Source organism: Manis javanica, chromosome 5 (genome assembly GCF_040802235.1).
Source record: "Manis javanica isolate MJ-LG chromosome 5, MJ_LKY, whole genome shotgun sequence".
NCBI lineage: Eukaryota > Metazoa > Chordata > Mammalia > Pholidota > Manidae > Manis > Manis javanica.
The window spans coordinates 30,828,368-30,849,813 of NC_133160.1; the positions used below are offsets into that span (position 1 = coordinate 30,828,368).

The 21,446-nt window shown below is 44.4% G+C and overlaps 1 long non-coding RNA gene across 1 annotated transcript in view; it reads left to right on the forward strand.

Annotated features, from left to right (window-relative positions):
* The first annotated feature begins 9,518 nt into the window (after positions 1-9,518).
* LOC108398375 (uncharacterized) overlaps positions 9,519-21,446 on the forward strand; it is an 80,533-nt gene continuing 68,605 nt past the window's right edge. Inside the window, exons 1-3 of the long non-coding RNA XR_001853407.3 lie at positions 9,519-9,715; positions 13,345-13,472; positions 16,140-16,280. This is a non-coding gene — a long non-coding RNA (uncharacterized lncRNA). The remainder of the gene's footprint in view (positions 9,716-13,344; positions 13,473-16,139; positions 16,281-21,446) is intronic.

A 21,446-nucleotide genomic window follows, 5' to 3' on the forward strand; every position in this document is an offset into this window, starting at 1 on the left:
AGCACCTCCCTTTTGGGGTTGTTGTGAGGATTTCATGAGATAATGCACGTAAGTATTTAGCATAGTGCCTGGCACATAGTAAGCACTCAATAAATAGTAATTTCTGTAGAACACAGCTGGTAATTTGAACCCATGTTTATGTCATCCCAGAGGCTGGTTTCTCATCTTCTACACTGCACCTGCCTGCAGGCAGCCTGGGTGTTCCGGGTCTGGGAAGTGACCACATGGCCCTTGTGAATCATTCCACCCACCCGTAGGACCTGGGTACTTTGTACTTAGAAGGCCAGCCCTTCAGAAGGGAGAGACATGAGGAAGGATGTTCAGAAATTCTCCCTTCTGAGTTAGAATGGTTTGTTGAGGTCTTGCCCACGGCCTGCTGCCCTGGCCTGGGCTTTGCATGGAGAAGGAGGCCCTCTCCCTGGGCAGAGGGCCTGTTTGTGACTCTCTGGGCCCTCTGGCTAGGGTCTGGGCTCTGGTCACAGCTCAGACACCTGCAGCAGTTTCCTGTACGGGTGTGTGTCCTGGGCCAAGGAGAGCAGGGAAGAAAGCTGTGTAGCAGATTATAACGTGGACGGAAGGCCTGAGAGCTCTGCTGGAAAGCTCTGTGGCCACATGAGTTGGGCGTTGGGTGCTTACAAGTTCATAGGCTCGAGGCGGTGACCACTTGAGGACGGGTGATGTGGGTGCTCCTATTGAATTCTGGGTTAGCAAAGGATCAAATGGGTGGTTCGTGAACAGAGGAAAACCGGCCCTGGGCAGAGTGGAAAACATTTTATTAACTTAGCTTTCTGAATGGAGTTGGGGAGGGAGTGTGAGGTGGAGGTTCTTCATTTTGAAGAAATGGTGCTGACAAGGAGGATCTGTGAAATTCTCAAGCCAAAAGAATAATAATGACTTAGAACTATGGGCTTGATGGGGCTGCTGTTTCCTGGGTGTTAGTGGGCAATGAAGATCAGATCCAAAGGCCCCTGGTGTTTAAATAATGGTCTCTTCACTACTTAATTAATCAGGTAGTGATTTTGACAGGATCAGAGAATATGGCCATGGGAGTGTTCAGTGAGCTGCTCTGACAGGCTGACCCTGGACTTGCCTTCTTGACCTCTGGACCCTTCTGCCAGACTTGGCACTCCCTCCCTCATTGTTGCATCTAACAGATCGAGGCAGCTTTTTGCTTTGGAGAAAAGGCTCTTCTAGACCGGGGTGATGGCTGTCTGGGCATTGGATCGGAAATGCCTTGCAGGGTCTCCCGGTGCGGGGCAGGGCCTCGCTCTTGGCCGTCTTCTGGGGTTCTTGTTGGGTATGTAGTGCTCAGAGGGCTTAGTGGGTCTGGGCACCTGATGATCTGTTCCCAGTGAGACTGTGTTTGCTGATAATCATCCCCATCGAGGTCTCCGTCCTCAGCCACTGGAACACCTGTTTCTCACCTTCCTTAGTTTAGGTTCGTGTACTGAGTTTGCAGGCTTTGTGTGGAGAACAACAGAGTAGAAAGGGAGTGAGGAGTATTCTCTAGCAGGTGAAACATGCATACCTGTTCTTTTAAGGTATCCTTTGTGTGCTGTTTCATTTAAAGCCTCCATCCACAAAATGCCATGTTGCTGCCTTCCATCATGCTGCCTGGGTGTCTCGGGACTGGTTACTAAGGGAAAAGGCTGAGCAGACATCAGGGCCAATAAAACCAAAGGACTTGGAGCCCAGAGCCCAAGTAAGGGAGAGGATACAGTGATATATTATCTAGCCAGAGGACTGTGGAGAAGCCATGGGGGCAGAGAAGAGGCCAGGGTCCTGGGCACAGATCAGGCCAGCCCTGTGTCTCTTATCTGTGTGGGGACCAGAAATGGGCTCAGAAGTCCACCCGGGGACATTGGAAGCCCACTAATTTTGGATTATCTTCTGGAGGTGATGCAGATACAAAGTTTTAATTTTCATTGATGTTTAATATTTCTAAAACAGGAGGGGAAGACCAACATATAGAGATGAGAGGCCCCTCGGTTGAAGAATTTTGGGAACTGCGGGTATTGGTTGGGCCGGGCATAGCCATGGACCTCCTCAGTTCTGTCCACTCTGAGGATCTGTTCAACAAGGAAGCTCTGCCCAACACAGAAATGGTCTCTCTGCCCCACTGGGGAGTGCCAGGCAGTCACACATAGCCCATCACTGCCCGGGTCTTGTGTGCTCAGCCCCTTTTGCCTGGCCCTGCCTCTATGCCCGGGCAGTTTCTCTGCTCCTCCCTTGTGGATGGACATGGTGGGATTCTTTCTGACACTGGAGCAGCTTGGTGTTGATAATTCGGTTTTTATGCTCAGACACGGCAACTTTGGAGCAGCTCTTGGGCATGTGTGGAGCCCATGTGAGAGTCCCTTGGGCCTACCCAAGGTGTGTGCCCATTACCTGGCCTGATGCTCCTCTAAGTCCATGTGTGTTTGCCGCAGCTGACCATTCTCTGTGCACTGTTTGGTTGGTGTTGAATAATACTCATAGATTCTTTTTCAATGCAGTGTCAGAACATGATATACTGTATATCGGAAAGTATTTACCTTATTTATCTACCTGAATGTTCCTACTACACAAATAAACACCTATTACCTTCTAGATCCTGTGTGGTTTTTGATGCAGGGCTGTCGACCTGACCTGAGATTGGGGTGGTTGGTTGTGTGGAACCTCTCAGAATGCTGCCGACCAATCCCTGCTTCTAGAGACGCCCTCTGCTCTTGGCAAGCTGCTCTCCTCCTGTTCTTGGCTGTTCCTCCTCAGCTGCCTTTCTGGGCACCTTCTGCCCACTGCTTAGAAGGGGCACTCTGCCCAAGTATCTCCTTACTCCCTGAATTCTCCCAGCCATTCTGGCCCACTCCCAGGGCTCTGATTGCCACACTCAACTTCTGTGGTTCCCAAGTCCATGTCCCTAACCAATGTGGGCTGTGAGTCTTTGTGATGTGGCCTCTGCATGATCAAACCCTCACCCTGGCCCCATCCTACACCCACCCCACCTCAGTGCTATTAACCCCAACCTGTGCTGTTACACAAGCTGGTAATTAGGAGGGAATCTCGACAGCAACCAAGGCCTGCCTGTTCTGCCTTCATCCTGGCTGCCAGCTTCTCCCTGCAGCCTGGCCACCTCTGCTGATCCCTTCCTTACTCCAGCTGGAGTGAGCTTTCTCTGCTTGGAATCCTTTGGCCTTGGGTCAAAGTTCAGACCTAATGAAGTTCCCCAGGCAGCCTGACCCCACGCTCGGCCTACCTCTCACAGCCACATGCTGGGCATGTCCCTTTTATGTCCCAGGTGCTCTGTCTTTTGGCCTTCAAGCACACCCATTTCTCTGCCTGATTTCTCTGCTTCCCAGCTGCCCTCAGCCTGCCCAGCTCCTTTTCACCTTGTGTCCCACCATGAGTGGCACCTGCTTAGGGAGGCCTGTGTGCCCCCCACCTCTGTACTCTGCTTCCCTGGAGAGGCCATGGGCCCTGCTGGGAGCGTAGAGGGTCCTGAGTAGTTGGAAGTCCTGGGTGTGAGCAGGCCAGTGGGCCTGAGCTGATGCCTCAGGCTTGTGGGACCTCCGTGTTTGCTTTTTGGGTAGGGGCCTCTGCCTTTCTTGTCCACAGGGTCCCTGGAGGTGGTGAAACTTCTGGAAGGAATTGCTTCCTAACACTAAAGGTGTAAAAAATACTGCATTTATTTACTTTCCTAAATCCAATAAAATCAGACTCCAAGCCACCAGTTTGCAAGATTGATGAGAATGTCTGATTGAAGATTGATGTTTGGGAAAGGCCATTAAAGCAAAGGCCTGAAGGGAGGGTGGGTAGAATTCTCTAGAAGGAAGACCCAGGGAGAGGGTAGGGATTCTAGTCAATGGGAACAACGTGGGTGAAGTAGCCCCTGAGGAAGGAGCTTGACTTGGCCGTGATGGCAGAGGGGTGACATAACTGAGCTCCAGACCAGGAGGGGCAGGGGCAGGTTTGTGAGGACCCGGGAGTGGCACCCCCTTTCTCCAGGAGCAGGAACTGGGGAGCCCCCGGGGTGCCATGTAGCAGGATCCAAGCACTCATGTGGTGCCAAGGACCTGGAGCCCCTGTCTCCGGGCCAGCTGCCAAAGGTTCTTGTTCAGGCCTGTGAGATCCATCCACTCACTCCCAGGGGGCCCCAGTCTGTGGCCCACCTTCCCTGGGCCCTGCACAGGTGCCTGGGTCTGGTGTTCTTCCACCTCAGAGCCCCTGTGCTCTGGCTTTCATGATCCCCATGCATTCAGTCAACACTTGTGGAGTGCCTGCTCTGTGCGAGGCCCCGTCTGGACACTGCGGATACAGCAACAAAGCCCATGGCATCCCTGTCTTCATGGAGCTCATTTTAGGAGGGTGGCAAATGTGTGAAAAGGAAGCCTGGACACATGCAAGTGTATTTTTTTTGGAGGTCCCAGTCATTGCATTGTGGACAAATTTGCAGTCCCTCATGGGCTCTCAGTTACTGGAGAATCTCCCAGGAACCCTGTGGTTGGTAGCTTCCTGAAGGTGCAATTTAACTTTTAACTTGAAGTAACTTCAGACTTTAAAAAAGAATTCCATACGTACATCACTCACATTCCCCAGATGTTAACATTTCATCGCATTTGTTTAATTACTCCCTCTCTCTTCACACACACACACACACACACACACACACACACACACACACACTTCTGAATTGTCTGAAAGTTGCAGAACCTTTTGAACTGTTCTGTAACCTTACTCAGATTTCACAATTATGTTCTTCATAGCAAAGTAGTATGTACGCTTTTGACCAATGTAGTTTGAGGGACTTTGCTGTGACTCTGAGAAACAGAACTACCCTCCCTGCCTCCTCCCTGCTGGCCTACCCTTTATCAGGTGAAATCAGATGAAATCGCTGAGGGCAACTGTCCTGGCAGCCTTTGTAAAATGTGGTGCGCAGCAGCACAGTATGGCAGTGCTGCCATGTGCCCAGCAGAGGGTGACATTGGGTCACAAGTGAGGCGCGGGGCTTTTTACTAAGAGACATAGCTGGGTGGATTCCTGGCCCAGGGGTCACTAGTTTTGTGACCTTGAACAAGGCACTGAGCTGCTACACAATGGAATCATTGAGAAAATATGCAGAGTACTTGTCCAGCACCTAACACCTACTAATCACTCATCAAAAACTTCTTTTTGTCGTATTACCACGTTGGTCTGAGAAGTGAATTTCTGGGGGATACAGGGGACAGAGCTGGCCCCCACACTCCAGTGGAGGCAGGGGCAGGGCTGGGCACTGAGGCTGGTGCCCAGAGAAGGAAGGGTGCACTTGGGAAGGGAGAAGTGAGGAGAACTCAAGTTATAACTGCAGCTGAGTTGGGCACCTCAAGTTCAGTTGAAGCTAAAATTCATTCTGGAATGATGGCTGAGCAGGTCATGGCATTGTCCAGACTCCCCCTGTGCAGGAATCCCCCTCCACAGCCATCCTGAACAAATCGGTGAAGGAGGAGTGGTTTGTCCTCCTGTCCGTGTCGGTCGGGAGAATGCCTGAGCTTGTTTCCTGATTCTATCCTTTACTGGCTGTGTGACCTGGTGGCTTTGGACAAATTACTTAACTTCTCTGTGCTTTAGTTTCTTCCTCTGTAAAATGGGGGTAATAATAGTGCCCACCCCATTGGTATTGCTGTAAGAATTAAATGAGTTAATACTTGGAGAGATTAGATTATTTCTAAAACCAGTGAATGAAGGGAAACAATCAGACATTTATCCTGCCTTTCCTGAACAACCTGTACCATTGGAATTAAATGCCTGTTGCTTAAAGGTGAGCCAATTAGCAGCCCAGGTAGTAATTTAAAAACATAAATAAAGTGAAAGAAGAGAAGCTTACCTTGCTGAGCATCCCCAGAAAACATATCTCCCCACAGAATAATTGATATTTTTTTGCCTGGCCTACAGCAGCCTCACTGGGAGATGTGGTTTGGTGGTTGAGGGATGGGAATGGAGGGTGAGGAAGGCAGATCTCTTCTGCTTCACTGACAGCTGACGTCTACTATCAAGTGCTAAGACTGTGAAATTGGCCATCGGTGATGAGTAAGACTCTCTTGAGTTCTGTGGGGACGGGATGGGTGGTGGCACTGAGAACATAACCAGAGGCATTTTGGGAAATGGTGAAGTTGCTGTATAGAGCCTTGGCCTAATCATCCCTGAGTTCAGAGAGAGTTCCTTCTCTGTGTTTCCCTCTTCTCCCTGGCCCGCTTACTGCCCTTCCCTTGCTTTATACTGTGGGCCTGAGGCCTCAGGTACTGAAAGGAGTCAGAAAAAACTCATTGGCCTGGTATTATTTCTTTATTTGTTCAGCAAAAAAACCCCAAAACAAAATGAAACAAAAAACCCAAAAATTAATTATCCAGAGATAGACTTAAAATGGACCATTCAGCACTGTGGGAAGGATTATTAATAGCTAATCATCAGTGACATTTATGAAAGCTTTCCATGGACTAAGCAGTATACTTGACCCTTTTTTTTGTACCATTTCCTTTAATTCTCATGACATCCCTATGAGCTAAATATTATTCTGCTTATTTCCTAGATTATGAACCTGGTCAAGTGTATTGTTAAGGATCTCAAGAGAATCCTCTTTACAGGTCCTGGCCCCTCAATTCGTTGTTGCTTGGCAATAACTCTTCCTTATTCTGTTATCAAACTATCTCCCAATTTATTTGAGGCCTAGTTAAAAATATGGCTGATGGCACTTGATTATAAGGTGCTGAGAAAGTGAATCGTGTTTTGGCTATATATTCATTAAGAATTGATTGTGGCTACTTATGCCTCAGGGCAGCACCCTCTTGATGCCCAGCCACTCGAAGGAGGGTTAGAGCTATCACTGGTTGGCCCAAATAGAGAAAACTCAATGACTAACTTTCTGGAGTGGCCTGAGTCCCAGCACACAAATCTGTCCATGCCATAACTCTTGCAACTGCTGACACCTTGATGGAAGACTCTCTTCCCATCACAAGAAGGTGCCAGCTTCTTGGGAATGTTCAGATTGCTTTTCCTGCGTTCAACAAATGCTGCGCCCTGACTGGAGTGGTGAAAAATAGAAACTCCTAGTTTTCTTCTTTAGCTAGGGACCCTCCTCTTTCTTTCTTATTAGTTCTCAGGGGGCTGAGAGGTGGCATTAACCTTGCTTAACCTTTCATTTTAGGTTGAGTTTCCTCTAGGTTCTTAGGGGATGTGAGTGCATGCAATTTATTTGGGAGATGCTCCTGGAAAGCCAGAAGTGGATGAGCAAGTTTGAGACAGATGAGGAAAGAAACCCAATACATGGTTTGCTAAAGACTGACTTATCTCTGACGAGCTAAGATGTAAGAAGATGACTAAAAAATATAGTGAAAAAGATCATTGAAGAAATGGTGATGTCACATTAGAAAATATTTACATAGTGTGAAAGAAAGCAGTAAAGGAGAAACAGGACAAAAAAGGTGAGACATATAGACAGCAAAAAGTATAATGGCAAATGTAAATCCATCTATATCAATAATAACACTGGATTATAAAAAAAGGCAGTGATTGTCAAATTGGATAAAGAAAACATGATCCAACTATAAGCTGTCTACAGGCGACAATCTTTAGATTAACAGACACAAGTAGGTTGAAAGTAAAAGAATGGGAAAGATATATTATGCAAACAGCCACCAAGGAAGTTGGAGTGGCGATACTGCTACTACTCAAAATAGACCTTAAAATAAAAAATGTTAAATGGGCCATTTTATAATGATAAAAGAGTCAATGCTGCAGGAAGCCATAGGAAGTATAATATATATTCACCTAACAATAGAGCCAAAAGATGTATGAAGCGAAAAATGATAGAATGAAAGGAAGAAATAGACAATTGAACAATAATAGTTGGGCACTTCAACACTCTACTTTTAGTAATGGATATACCATCTAGCAGAAGATTTAGGAAGTAGAAGACTTGAACAACACTATAAACCAACTATACTTAACGGACATCTCCATTCCACCCAGCAATAGTAGAATACATATTCTCTTCACACATGGAACACGCTTCAGCACAGACCACATACTAGGAATAAAACAAGACGCAATAATTTAAAAGGATGGAAATCATACAAAGAAAGTTCTCCAACCACAATACAACAGAAAGAAACTAGAACTTCACAAATACATGGATGTTAAACAACAAACTCCTAAATAAGCAATGTGTTATTCACAGAAGAAATCAGAAGGGAAATTAGAAAATACTTTGAGATGGATGAAAATGAAACCATGACATACCAAAAAGTAGAGATGAAGCTAAAACGGCTTAGAGGAAAATTTATAGCTGTAAATGCCTACATTAAAAAGGAATTCCATCTTAAGGTACTAGAAAAGGAAGAACCAACTAAAGCTAAAACAAGTACAAGGAAGAAAAGGTGAGAGAGGAAATTAATGAATAGAATAGAAGAATCAACAAACCCAAAAGTTTGGGTTCTTTGAAAGATCAACAAAATGGACAATGCTTTAGATAAAGTAGTGAAGAAAATGGAAAGAAGGCTGAAATTACTATAATCAGGAATGAAAGAGGAGACATCACTACCAACTTTACAGAAATGAAAAAGACTAAAAGAAAATGATGAATAACCTCATGCTAGCAAATTAAATACACGAAATGGACAAATTCCTACAAAGGCACAAACTACCAAAACTACCAGGAGCAGACATGGTCAGCTAAGAGGCTACTGCAGTAATCCAGGGAGGGGTGGTGATGGTGGCTTGGAGGGGTGCTTGGACCAGGTGGTCAGGCTGGAAAGGGAGAGGCGTGAGACCCTTGGGATAAAATTTAGGAAAGATTAGTTGAGCTTGCTGATGGATTGGATATGGGGTGGTGAGGGAAAGAGGCATCCAGACGAGTCTTAGATGTGAGCCTTGTCCAACAGGTGGACAGGGTGCCATTGTTTTCTCCTAAGAATCTTAGTACTTAGTTCTTGAAGGTGGTTATGGAGGTGCGGAGAGATTTGAGGGAGTGGGAACATAACCAGATGAAGGTTGGGGGGAATGTTTCCGAGGGAAGAAGACATCTGAAACATGTCTCCCTTTCCCTCTCCCTACTTTGGAAATCAGAACTTCTCGTAGTAAACTCTTACGCATTTGGGAGTTGATAACATTGGCCAGGGCCGATTGTTCGCTGCATCTGTTTCTGTTACCTTTGTTTTGACAGTCTCTCTTTCACTGGCATTTGGTGGGCGTCAGCATAATGAAGTTTGCAGAAATAACAGTAGTTCTTTTTCTGCCCACTGAGTGGAAATGATTTGAATCTCATTTGCATATGTTAAATTCCTCTGTAAAAATTACTTCCTGTCTACACAGGCGTCTGAAGAATAGACTTGGAGACTTAAAGGAAAAATCAACTTTACTCGTCCTTCAAACAGCTGCTCTAGGTTGGGCTTCTCCAGAAGAAGATCCTAAGACAAGTTTATTTGAAAGTGAGTTCAGGACAAACCTTCATGGGAGTGGTATGGATGGGAGACGGAGAAGTGTGTATTAATGAGCAGGTTGCTGTCGGGGACAACTAGGGCTGAATCCCCTGCAGAAATTTGGGAGACTACGAAGAGCCCATTCCACAGAACTGTCGCCACCAAGAGGTGAGGAAGATCCTCCAAACTGCTTTGTCCCTGGTTGAAGAGAGTGTCTGGGGGCATCGAATCCTCCAGTTCATCCTACCCACTTTGCCAGATGGCTGAATCCACTTCTCCAGCCAGAGGTAGCTTTCTGATAATGAGGGACAAGCCTTGCTATAGGAAGCTATTGCATGCTCGGGTATGGTGAGGACCAAGGGGATATGGGTGGGTCACTGACATCTGGTACAACAGCTTTTAGGGAAGGCATGGGCTGCTGGACTGGGTGAGCATGCAGGTGGTCTTTCCAAGCATGACATACAGATGACATTGTTGCCTGTGGTAATTTTGTGGGTTGCAATCCCCACAACAACTTACAAAGAGTAGCAAAAGAATTTCCATAGTAGTTCCATCTCAAAAAGAGTCCACTAACTGCTGATATTTCACTCACCTATTCTGTTCTTTTAAATAGCCGACTTGTACCTAGCCCGTGCAACTCTTGCAGAAGGTATGGGCTCATGGTGGCAGATCTTTTCCAGGAGTTCATGCATAAGCTATTAGATAATTGGCTGGCTTTAATTTATTGACACCTGGCTCACGTGGGCTTAGCCTGCTCGATACTGTGGCACAGACTGCATGTTACACAAGAGTGCTAGTGGATGGGGGCCAAATGCAGAACAGCTACACTCACCTAGTCCTACATCCAGTAAGGAGTTGTACCCAGTCTGTATGCATCTGGACAAAAGGAGTGCTTCCAGTCTGGAGGACGTTATCTTTTTCTAATTTGCACAAAGTTGCCATGTTGTACAAAGTTAACAAAGTTGCTAAATAGGAAAAGTGAATTCAGAAAAGAATGAGCAGTATATCCACAGTATGTCATTAAGGCAACCATCAGGCACAATAAAGACATTACTGTTCAGTAGAGATAGGAGATGAGTCATAATTAGTTCTGGAAGCTGCCATGTTTTTTCCCACATCAGTCCAAATACACAACTACACTTTTGAGGACATTTAACTGTTAACCTAGAAGGACTAAATGGGAAGTCACATCAATTCTCTTTAAGAACACCTTCTATTTCAAAACAAGTCCAAAATAACCATTAGCCCCCTACTCTACAAATAAGGGCAGAAAGAAACACAGGAGCCTACCTGTTTGGTCCACAATATTAACCAGCTTTGGAAGGTGTGTGGATGTTGACTCCAGAGTCTCTTGCAATTCAATATCCAGTAACAAGTGAGTTATTTGGCCTCAAATATTATAATAGGCAAGCTGCAATCAGAAGTCCAGCTTTGGCACTGTATGGGAATGGACCCTCCATGGGGGAAAATAGTGGATGTTTCAGGTAGTTCTTTGCCATTGAGAAGAGAAACTAGGAGCGGGGAGTGATCAGATGCTACTCCTTTCCTCTCCAAGCCCACACCTCACACAGGCAGTGCCTATGTCTGGCTCTCTTCTTGCCATGAGGGTTTTTATGATGTGGATATCTAGAACACCACTTTTGGCACAAGTGCATATTTTTCTTACCCTTTCTCTTAAAAATGATACACTTTTCAACCAATCTCCTCTTATACCTTGTTATTACCTTGGAATGAGCCACTGTCATCTCACACCTAGATAAGCCACCTCATAATTGATTTCCCTTCCTCTGTCCTTGTCTTCACTCTGCTATCAACATAGCTGCTGAGGGACCCAGCTCGCTCACATCTTGTCCCTCTTCTGCCCGGAACCCTCTTCTTACTCAGTAAAAGCCAGAATCCTTACAATGCTTGTATGACCTGGCTTTATTTTCTCCTTATGTCCCCACAGGCCCCTGGAATAGGGTGCTGTTCCAGGCACCTCCCACCTCAGGGCCTTTGCACTTGCTGTTCCCTCTGCCTGGATTGCCTTTAGCCCAGATGTCCTCACTGCTCACTCTCACCTCCTGTGGGTCTTTACCTGATATCTCCTTCCTCAGCCCACCCATCTAACAGTGCACACACCTACACTCCATATCACCCCCTTGCCCTTTCCTGGATTTTTCTTTCCTTAGTGCTCATCACTATCTAACATACCAGATCTGACTTATTTCTTTATCTATTGTCTCCTTCTTTCTGGAAGCTAAGATGCCTGAGGGCAAGGATTTTGCCAGCTTTGTTCCCTGGAGTGTCCTCATTGCCTAGAGCAGTGCCTGGGTCAGAAGTGAGTGCCCTGAAAATACAGATTTAAGTGTGAAGAATGGGAAACCCAGAGCCCAGAGGTGCTCATTCTATGAATTTTATCAGCAACCACCCCATGTGACCACTGGGATCACTTCCCTCATGGATTCCCAGGTGTGCAGAAGGTTAGCTTGTTCTGGTCACCCCTTCCGAATCCCCTGCTTCTATCTGGCTGTATGGGCAAAAGAAGCCATGATATCCCCTGGGCTGTGGTTTTCTGTAAAATAATGTGTTTGGGCTGGATGGTCCTGGGGCTCCTAAATTCTAAATTTAGTTTCCTTAATCTTAGATTTTTCTTTTTTTCATTTCTAACTTCATGTGGCCAACCTTCCACAAGACTGTATTACCAGGGTATTTAATGACCCTGCTTGGTGAGCCCCCGTGTCAGCTGCTTATAGTAGGTACCATCAGTGATCAGCCCAGCTCTTGGCACTCACAGTTCCAGGATGTGCCCACTGACTGCATTCCTCTGAAAGTGCTGGCACCTCTCTGCCTGTGCGTTTTCTCTCCAGAGTGGCAGAGGTTGGGAGTTCTGGGGAGTAGGTGTCCCTGGGAACAGTCTTCACCTGATGAGATGTATGAGTTGGTTTTGCCCCTCTTGTGGGCTGACTCTATGGGGTGTTCCATGCTGTCTCCCCTGGCTGCCCAGCAACTCTGAGCCCCAGCTGTCCCGGGTGGTATCCTATCCATCATCTCTTCCTGCCATACCTCTGTTACTCACTCTTCTCCCCTCACCAGTGTTTCCTGGGATCATATCTCCAACAAGCTGATTGCACTCAAATCCTTGTCTCAGGGTCAGCTTCTGGGGGACCACCTAAGATGGTCTTCCCGGAGTCCTGCTCAGTTGCCCACTATGCCTCCTGCCTCCATGGGCTCCCCTTTCTATGGGATCGATTACATCCTGGCCCCATTCTCCCATCTATAGACCCTTCCTTCCACCATGTTGCTAGGACCTCTTTTGTCCCACCTCCTCTTCCAAAATATATATATTTTTTCTAGCCCCTAGCTGGCAACTCCCAAATCATTATGCTGATTGATTCAACTGATCTTTATCTTCGCCTCTCTCACCTACAAAATGTTCATTCACAGAGTATTCAGGGTAAGGCATACTCTCTTTTGGCCACATGTATGGTGATAAACAGTGATACAGACAAATTGTGCAAGACAATAGCAGTCCTTTCTAGAATTTCTCTTAAAGAGAAAAGATGAGGACCCTGGATTGACATAGAGCTTCACATTGTCTCTCAGCTTCAAGTATACACTTGAACTTTTAATTTTTCTTGAATATCTGGCATACAAATGTTAGCCTCCATGTCCTTAACTAGACTAGCAGCAGGGACAGGCTATGGAAACACTGAATTGGCTGCCTAGAGGCGAGGTGGACTTGAAAATAAATAATGCATTCCACAACCCCATGCAACACCACGTGTGGTGCCTTGAGAGATGTGCTGTGCCACCACCACGCCATGCTTCCCCAAGCACTTCTAATGAAGTGAAGGCCCATGGACCCCTGTGTGGGGCTGAGGGAGAAGGTGTAGGGAGGGTACACAGATCAGAGAGTTTTTGTCTTCCTCCCCAGTTCTTATCTATATTTGGCTACCCGAGACCAACTCTGCCTCAAAGACAAGAGGAGAAAAACAAACAAACCCAAAATTCAACTGACTGAAAGTCTGTCCACCTACACATCCAATCCTGGGATCCAGTCAGGTAAGTGATAAAGGTGTGACCACGTGATGGATTACATTACAGCCCTTACAGTCATGTTCTAGAGAATACTGACTTACAGGGATAAATTCTCACAATAGATTGCAGGCTGCAAAGCAGAATGTATAGGATGTCCTTATTCTGATAAATTAGGCAGATGTAAATTATAAATACATTTGTAAATTACTCCCATATACACAACACATGTTTATATCACGCATACATGTAAATTACTTCCACATAGAAATCATATATACAAAAACACAGGGAGAGGAGATATGACCATATTCAAATGGGTACATTGGGAGAAGGGGTGACGTGGAATTTTTGGAAAGGTACTGTTTGTGTGTTTCCAGTGTTTTACATTGACCATATTCTTTTCATAAACAGAAAAATATGTCAAGCAAAAGAATATTGTCTATCCTCCTGTTTCCATGAGTATTGACACAGATAATAGGAGCAAAACTCTCCTCCCAATGCCTCTCCTTCAACCTCATTGTGATTCTGTCATTCATACTAACATGTTTCACCTAAGCTGGAGTGCTGGTCAAAGACCGGGGTGCTGTTAAAAGGTCAGCAGACCTGAGACCTATGCTCCTTGCCCTGAGCCTCTACCCCATGTAGAAACAGCAGTGTGCCCTGAAAGTCTCATCAGGCCACCTCCCTGACTGGTTGTAATGGACCTTGCTCTTCACTGTCCTGTGTATCAGCTTAGCCGGTGGGAAAATTGCTTTAGTTCAGTGATGACCCCAGCCAACGAAAGCATTGCCCTGCTTCACTGCAGAGATGGGGCCACCTACTCGCCCAGTTAGGGCTCAGCCAGTTTTTACAATGATCCTCTTGCACTGAGGGATCACTTGTCTTGGCATCAGAAAAATCTGGATTTTAGTCCTAAGTTGAAATCTCAATGCTCTGTGCTGTGTAACTTTGAGCAAGTTACTGAACCTCTGTGAGTTTTACTTTACCCATCTGTAAAACAGGATCCATGAGAGGGTTGTTGGGAGGATTAGGAAAGTCTATAGCCCAGGGTCTGCTCTCTGGGTCAGTCACCACATGATAGTCATTATTTGGGTCTACTTCTGCCACTACTTCTACTTCTGCCATATACTATTTTTGACCTTGGGCTAGAACTCTTATCTTGCCGAGACTCAAGTTTTGTATTTATTTTAAAAAAACAAAAAATGACAAACAAACTTGCCTGATATTCCACATGGGATCAGGGTCCAGGTTAAGTAAGGTGCAAGTGAGAAATAGTTGTTAATCCTAAACCACTGTTTGGCCTTAGAGAGGACCAGAGGGAAAGGTGAGTGAGTCCTTTGTCAACTGGCTGCAAAAATAGCTTCAACGCTTCCTCTCCTTATATCCACACCCTGCAGCTATGTCGCTTTGTAGCTCCTCCTGTCAAGATGTGGACTTTATTTCTCCCTCCTTAAAATTGGGCTTGGCCATGTGATTTCTTTTGCATTGCAAACAGAAGCTTGAAAAATGATTGCATAATGAAGCTTGCCCTTTCCTGATGCTCTTGGGAATCCTAATACCAGTGTGTGGATGAGCCCATTGAAGGATGCACAACACATGCTCTGCTAACAGGTCCTTTATAGTCCCTGCCAACAGTCAGCCATCCAGCAGATGTGCAAGTGAGGTCATCAACCATGAGCTAACTGCAGCACATGAGGGGACCCAGCCGACACCATGTATGGCAGCGTCTCCACTAGCCCCACACATTTATCACACACACATCCCTTCATATCTACAAGTAAAACCACTCTCTGAATTATTGCCCTTATTAGTAACCAAGCACAGCTCACAGCTCTATCATTCTTGTTCCATGTGTATTTGTAAGCAAATGGCATAGTTCCAGGCAGAGCCAAGGTTCTTGCCTTGCTGGGGAGACCCATAGATGGATGATGTAAGCCAAGGCAGGATAAAAGGCTGGAGCAGCGGCTTTCTGAGGAATAGTTAAAGCAGGTTTCTCAGTCTCAGCACTGTTGACACTTTGACCCAGACAGTTCCCTGTTACATGTGTGGGCAGCTGTCCTGCATAACATAGGATATTTAGCAGCACCCTGGCCTCTAGACACTAGATGCTTATGTCCCCTGTCCCCCACAGTGTGACAACCAGTAATATGTCCACACATAGAGGTCCCCCAGTGGGGGGCAAACTTGCCCCCTAAATCTGCACAGAATTAAGGGAGAGGATTCTGAGTAGCTGTAGGCAGTATGTCTGGGTAATGGTGAGCAGCTGCCCCAGAGAGGGGGCTTCACCCAAGACCCATGAGCAGGACTGGGAGGTCAGGAGGGCTAGCCAGTGCTTCTGGGGCTCAGTGCTGGGGTTATTGAGCCCCTGTAACCAGGCTCTGCACCTCAGTTTCAGGGTGACATGAGCTTTGAATGATCCAGTTAGTGATATACATCTCCCCTTTCTCTCCTGCCACCCCTCCCAGACCTCAGAGCATGCCACCTCACCTCTTCACTGCTACTCCCACCTGTGACTGGACAGGGGAAACTAAGACTTAAGAAACTCTGGGCAGCCAATATGTTTTTGCTTTCAGGATTGGGGGAAGGGAGAGGAAAGGAATTGAAATTGCCTTGTGGGCACTTCAGCCTCCTCAGCCCTTTGTCCCCATTATGGAAAAGGTAATTAAGACTTTGCTTTCTTTCCATGAACAGTGACATAGACCTACAGCAGTTCCTTACCAAAAAGCAACTCACAGCCAATTGTTTAGAAGATGGTGAAATCAGAGAGCTGTGCGTTTTCTCCACACAACACCACAGAAATCAATAGCTGTTTGAGTACTTCATCATAATCTGGTAAGTGTTCAGTAAATCTCTGTTGTAGTATAGTTACAAAGCCTTTGTCCATCTGTGACATATTAATATCCCCTGATGCCATTACAGAGTAAAGATGTCCTATAAACAGAAGACAATGTGCATGCCTGCTCTAATAGCTTGTCTCTCCCACTGTTACTCAAACCACCCTAATGCAGGAACTCTCAGATATGGAATTCTTAGCGAAACAAAGCCTACTTCTTGGCTGTATAACCACCCTGATATGGGTGTGGGAAATACACTAAGGAAATGCATGAATGTAAGCATGTTTCTACAGATGAGGAACATTAGATGAATTTGTTTTTATTGGTGACCTCTGGGCACTGGGGATAATGAAAGACTATGGTCAGGGATTTCTAGCAGGACTGGGAGATGAGATTTCCAGGCTACAGACATCCTGGCTTTGGAGAGCTAATGAATATAGGTGACTGTGTTAATTTGTCATGAGAAAGTACCACAGACTGGGTGGCTTAAACAACAGAAATTTATTTTCATACAGTTCTGGAGGCTGGAAGTGCCAGATCCAAGTGTCAGCAGGGTTGATTTATTCTGAGGTCTCTCCTTTGTAGGTGGCCGTCTTCTCCCTGTCTCCTCACATGGTTCTTTCTCTCTTCATGTCTGTGTCCTAATTTCTTCTCATAAGGACACCAGTCATTGGATTAAGGCCCACCCAATGACCTCATTTAATTTCTTTTAAACTAAAGTATCATTGCTATACAATCTTATATTGGTTTCAAATGTACAACACAGTGGTTCAACAGTTACCCATATGATTAAATCTTCACCCTCTCTAGTGTGGCTACTATCAATGTAGAAAGATGTTATAGAATCATCGACTATATTCTCTATGCTGTACTACTGTTCCCATGACAAACTTCTATTATGATTGAGAATTTTTGTGCCCTTTTATCCCCCTCACCTTCCCTATCCAACCATCCCAGTTCCTCCCCCTTAGTAACCACTAGTCACTTCTCACAGTGCCTATGAGTCTATTGCTGTTGTGTGCCTTCTGTTTTGCTTTGTTTTTATATTCCACAAATAAGTGAAATCATATGGTGTTTGTCTTTCTCTGCCTGGCTTATTTCACTGTACATAATACCCTGTAGATCCATCCATGTTGTTGCAAATGGCAGGATGTCTTTTCTTTTTATGGCTGAATTATATTCTGTTGTGTATATGTACCACCTCCTCTTTATCCATTCATCTACTGATGGACACAAGTTGCTTCCACATCTTGGCTATTGCAAATAGTGTGGCGATAAACACAGGGGTGCATGTATCTTTTTGAAATGGGATTTTGTTTTCTTCAGGTAAATTCCTAGGAGTGGAATTACTGAGTTAAATGGTATTTCTATTTTTAGTTTTTTGAGGCATCTCCATACTGTTTTCCACAGTGGTTGCACCAATTTACATTCCCACCAACAGTGTAGGAGGGTTCCTCTTTCTCCACATCCTTGCCAGCATTTGTTATTTCTTGTCTTTTGGATAGTGGCCATCCTAAATAATGTGAGGTGATACCTCATTGTGTTTTTAATTTGCATTTCCCTGATGATTAGCGATGTGGAGCATCTTTTCATGTCCCTGTTGGCTATACATATTTCTTCTTTGGAGAAGTGTCTGTTCAGGTCCTTTGCCCAATTTTTGACCAGATTATTTGTTTTTTGGGTGTTGAAGCACATGAGTTCTTTATATATTTTGGACATTAACCCCTTATTGAATGAGTTGACTGTATTTAATCTTAACCTCTTTAAAGATCCTATCTGCAAGTACAGTAATATTCTGAGGTACTGGGGGTTAGGACTTTAACATATGAACTTGATGGGGGAAGGGGGCACACTGAGCCCATAACAATGACTATAGCCAGGCACACATCCTCTCTCCCTCTCTCTTTCATGCATGCATCACCAAGTGTACAGAATGCCAGATGCCCGTTATCAGCCAGTGCACCAAGAATTGGCCGCAGGCTCACAGTTGCCCCCTTCTGTGCAGAGTTTTCCTTGTCCAGAAGCTTCCATGCTCGAGAAGGTATGCCCCTTATCCTCTGGCAGCCCACAGCTAATGACCGACATATGAAGGGACAGAGGGCCAGCCCCCTGGCCTTAGGTGGGACCAACGATGTGGTAAAATCCATGCTTCAGGGCTCCCTGTGGACCAGGCTGACACTAGACTCTAGCTGATGACATCCTCACTCAACTCCTTCCCCTGCCTGCTCCTCCTTCTCTCAGTCCCCTCCTCCCAAGAGTCACCCTCAATAAACACATGCACCTAAATCTTGTCTCAGCCTCTGCTCTTAAGGAACTTACCCAAAGACTGTGAATTTCAAAGAAATCACTCAAATGCACTTAACATGAACATTTCTCAAAGGCAATTTTGTTGTTGTTTGATGATTCAGAAGGCATTGCCTGACTGTGCAGTGTCACTGGGCACTTATGAAAGAACACCAATTACTTCTAGAGGTGGGAAGAAATATCCTTCAACAGAGCACTCCTATAACTAGAAGGTGAAATTACACATTTTAATTTAACAATAACCAGAACCCAGCATGTTTGGGTCCAGATGAAGTCAAATCTGAGAGCCAGAGGTCAGAATGATATCTTCTGTCAACACTGTCCACACTGGCGGCCACAAGCATAGGCACTTTGCTCTCATATGTGCAGCTTTTTTGACAGCATTTCACAGTGTTCATCTCATATAGATACATACAGGCCATCAGTGCTGAGAGGGTCTGTAGTCCCTCCAATAATAATACAGAGTTCTGTGATAGGTTGGATTTTGTTCCCTAAAAGATATGTTGAAGTCCTAACCCCTGGAGCCTCAGAAGGTGACCTTACTTGGCCATAATGTCATTGTAGATGTAATTAGTATGAGGTCATACTGGGGTAGGTGGGCCCTAATCACAAGTTCCATATGTTGTCATTGTTTTGTTTTTGAAGTCATGGAAAACCTGACTCAGAACTTGACAAAATTTCATTAAACTTAATGGCAAATATGTAGAAAGCCTCTTTTGATACTTCCTTGTTAAGAGTAAAAGATGAAAAGCTGCATGCCATGTGTGTAAAACCTTGCTCACTCTACCAGATAAAAACAATTGAAAGACGGTATGGAAACAATATGGTGGCAAAATTAAAATGCAGTTTTTGTTTAGAAAATACATGGGAGACATCTAGAAAATATTTCTGGAGGTTTGGAAAATATTAAACAGACTACACAGGTGGGAAATTTACAATACAGTCTGATAAAAGTACAGACAGATGTTCCTAATGTGTCCTATCTTACAGACCTTGTTAGATTCCGTGAGCAATAAAATGCAAGAGGTATTTCTTAAGGAGCTGTGAAAGGAAAGATGAACTAGATAATTGATTCAACAGTAATTTTCTAATAAAACCAGGGTTTGATGAAGAGTAAAAATTAAGAACAAACAAACATACCTGTAACCACCAGGAATCATCTGCTTTGATTCAAGAGGGGAACAGAAAGGATTTTAGAGTGAGGATAGCATCTCATAAAAAGGAATCACCATTATTTCAGAAGTTAGGTGTTGCAGCAAAGGGGTGGAGCCAGGTATACTCCATTGATGTAGCTTGCTGAATAAGAACATTTTTAAAAGGACAAGCATGAAAATCATTGATGACACAAGAGTTCACTGGTTATCTTGTGGCAAAGTTTATAAAAGAGCCTTTAACTTAAAGATAAATTACAGTTTTCCTTTAAAACAAGCCAGACCTTTCACATTTGGGAGCCCCTCCTGGGACAAGCGACTACCAAATAGAATTGACAAACGAAAGTAGAGTCAGATTGTCTGGAAGCCAAGAAACAAACATGGATGAGTGAATCAACAAGGTTCACTTATCTCATGGATGGGGAAGGAAGCTGACAGAGTCAGAATTCACTTCAAAGAGAGTAGGAACATTAACTGAGCCACAGAGTGGTATAAATGTGTGTACTTAATCTCTCAGAACTATAGTGTCAGATGACAACATCTGATTAAACAAGGATTCCATCAGAACTTTTGGAAACTTAACTGTCTCTCTGGCTCAAGATTTTTATAGTAAGTTCTTCACAAGAGCCAGGAGCACCTCATCACTTTTGGAGTTTATTATATGCAATATTATTATAGGTTCTAGTATCCTCAGCCACGAACACAGCCTTTTGTGTCTCCCCTGGCCTCCCAGGCTAACACAACCTTTTCCAGACACATACCTGAATTTAGTGCTGTCTAGCTGTTTTTGGACTAAGAGGGACTTGAGAGACCTAACAACCCAGTGTAATGTGCAGTTCTTTTGTGGCTTTTGGCTCAGACAGAACAACTGCAAAAGACATTTTAGTGAAAACTGGGGAAATTTGAATATGGATTGGGTACTAGGTGATAGCAAGGAATCTTTATTCATTCTTTTAAGTATGATAATGGTGTAGTCCTTACTTGATGCATATGAAAGTATTATTAGGTAAAATGTCATCATCTGTAATTTATTTTAAATACTTTGGCAACAAGTTACATGAAGCATATCTGAGTAAGAATGGTTAAGTCTAGGTAATGGGTATATGGCAGATCATCACACCACTTTTTTCTGTTTTGTATTTTTTTTAATGTTCATAATAAAAACTTTTATAACAAATAAAAAAATAATCTGTACCATCAAGGTGAAAATGTTTTCATTTTGAGGAACAAAGCAAATATTTTTTGAAATAAAATATATGGAGAGAACATTTTCAAAGTTTCCATTGTTATATTAATTTATTGATTAAAGAAACAATGGGTCATCTACCAACTTTCCTCCTGCTTACTTAAAAAATATTGGGAAAAACAATAAAAAAAGGAAATTAAGAAAACAATTCCAGTTGTGATAGCATTAAAAAGAATACAATGCTTAGGAATGAACCTAACCAAGGAGATGAAAGATTTCTGTGCTGAAAACTACAAAATGTATTTGAAAGAAATGAAAGACAACAGAAATAAATGGAAAGAGATCTCATGTTCATAGGTTGAAAGACTTAATGTTGTTAAGATGTCCATACTATCCAAAGCAATCTACAGATTCAGGCAATCCCTATCAAAATCTCTATTACTTTTTTTGTAGAAGTGGGAAAATTCATCCTAAATTCATATGTAATATCAAAGGATCCCAAATAGCAAAACAATTTTGAAAA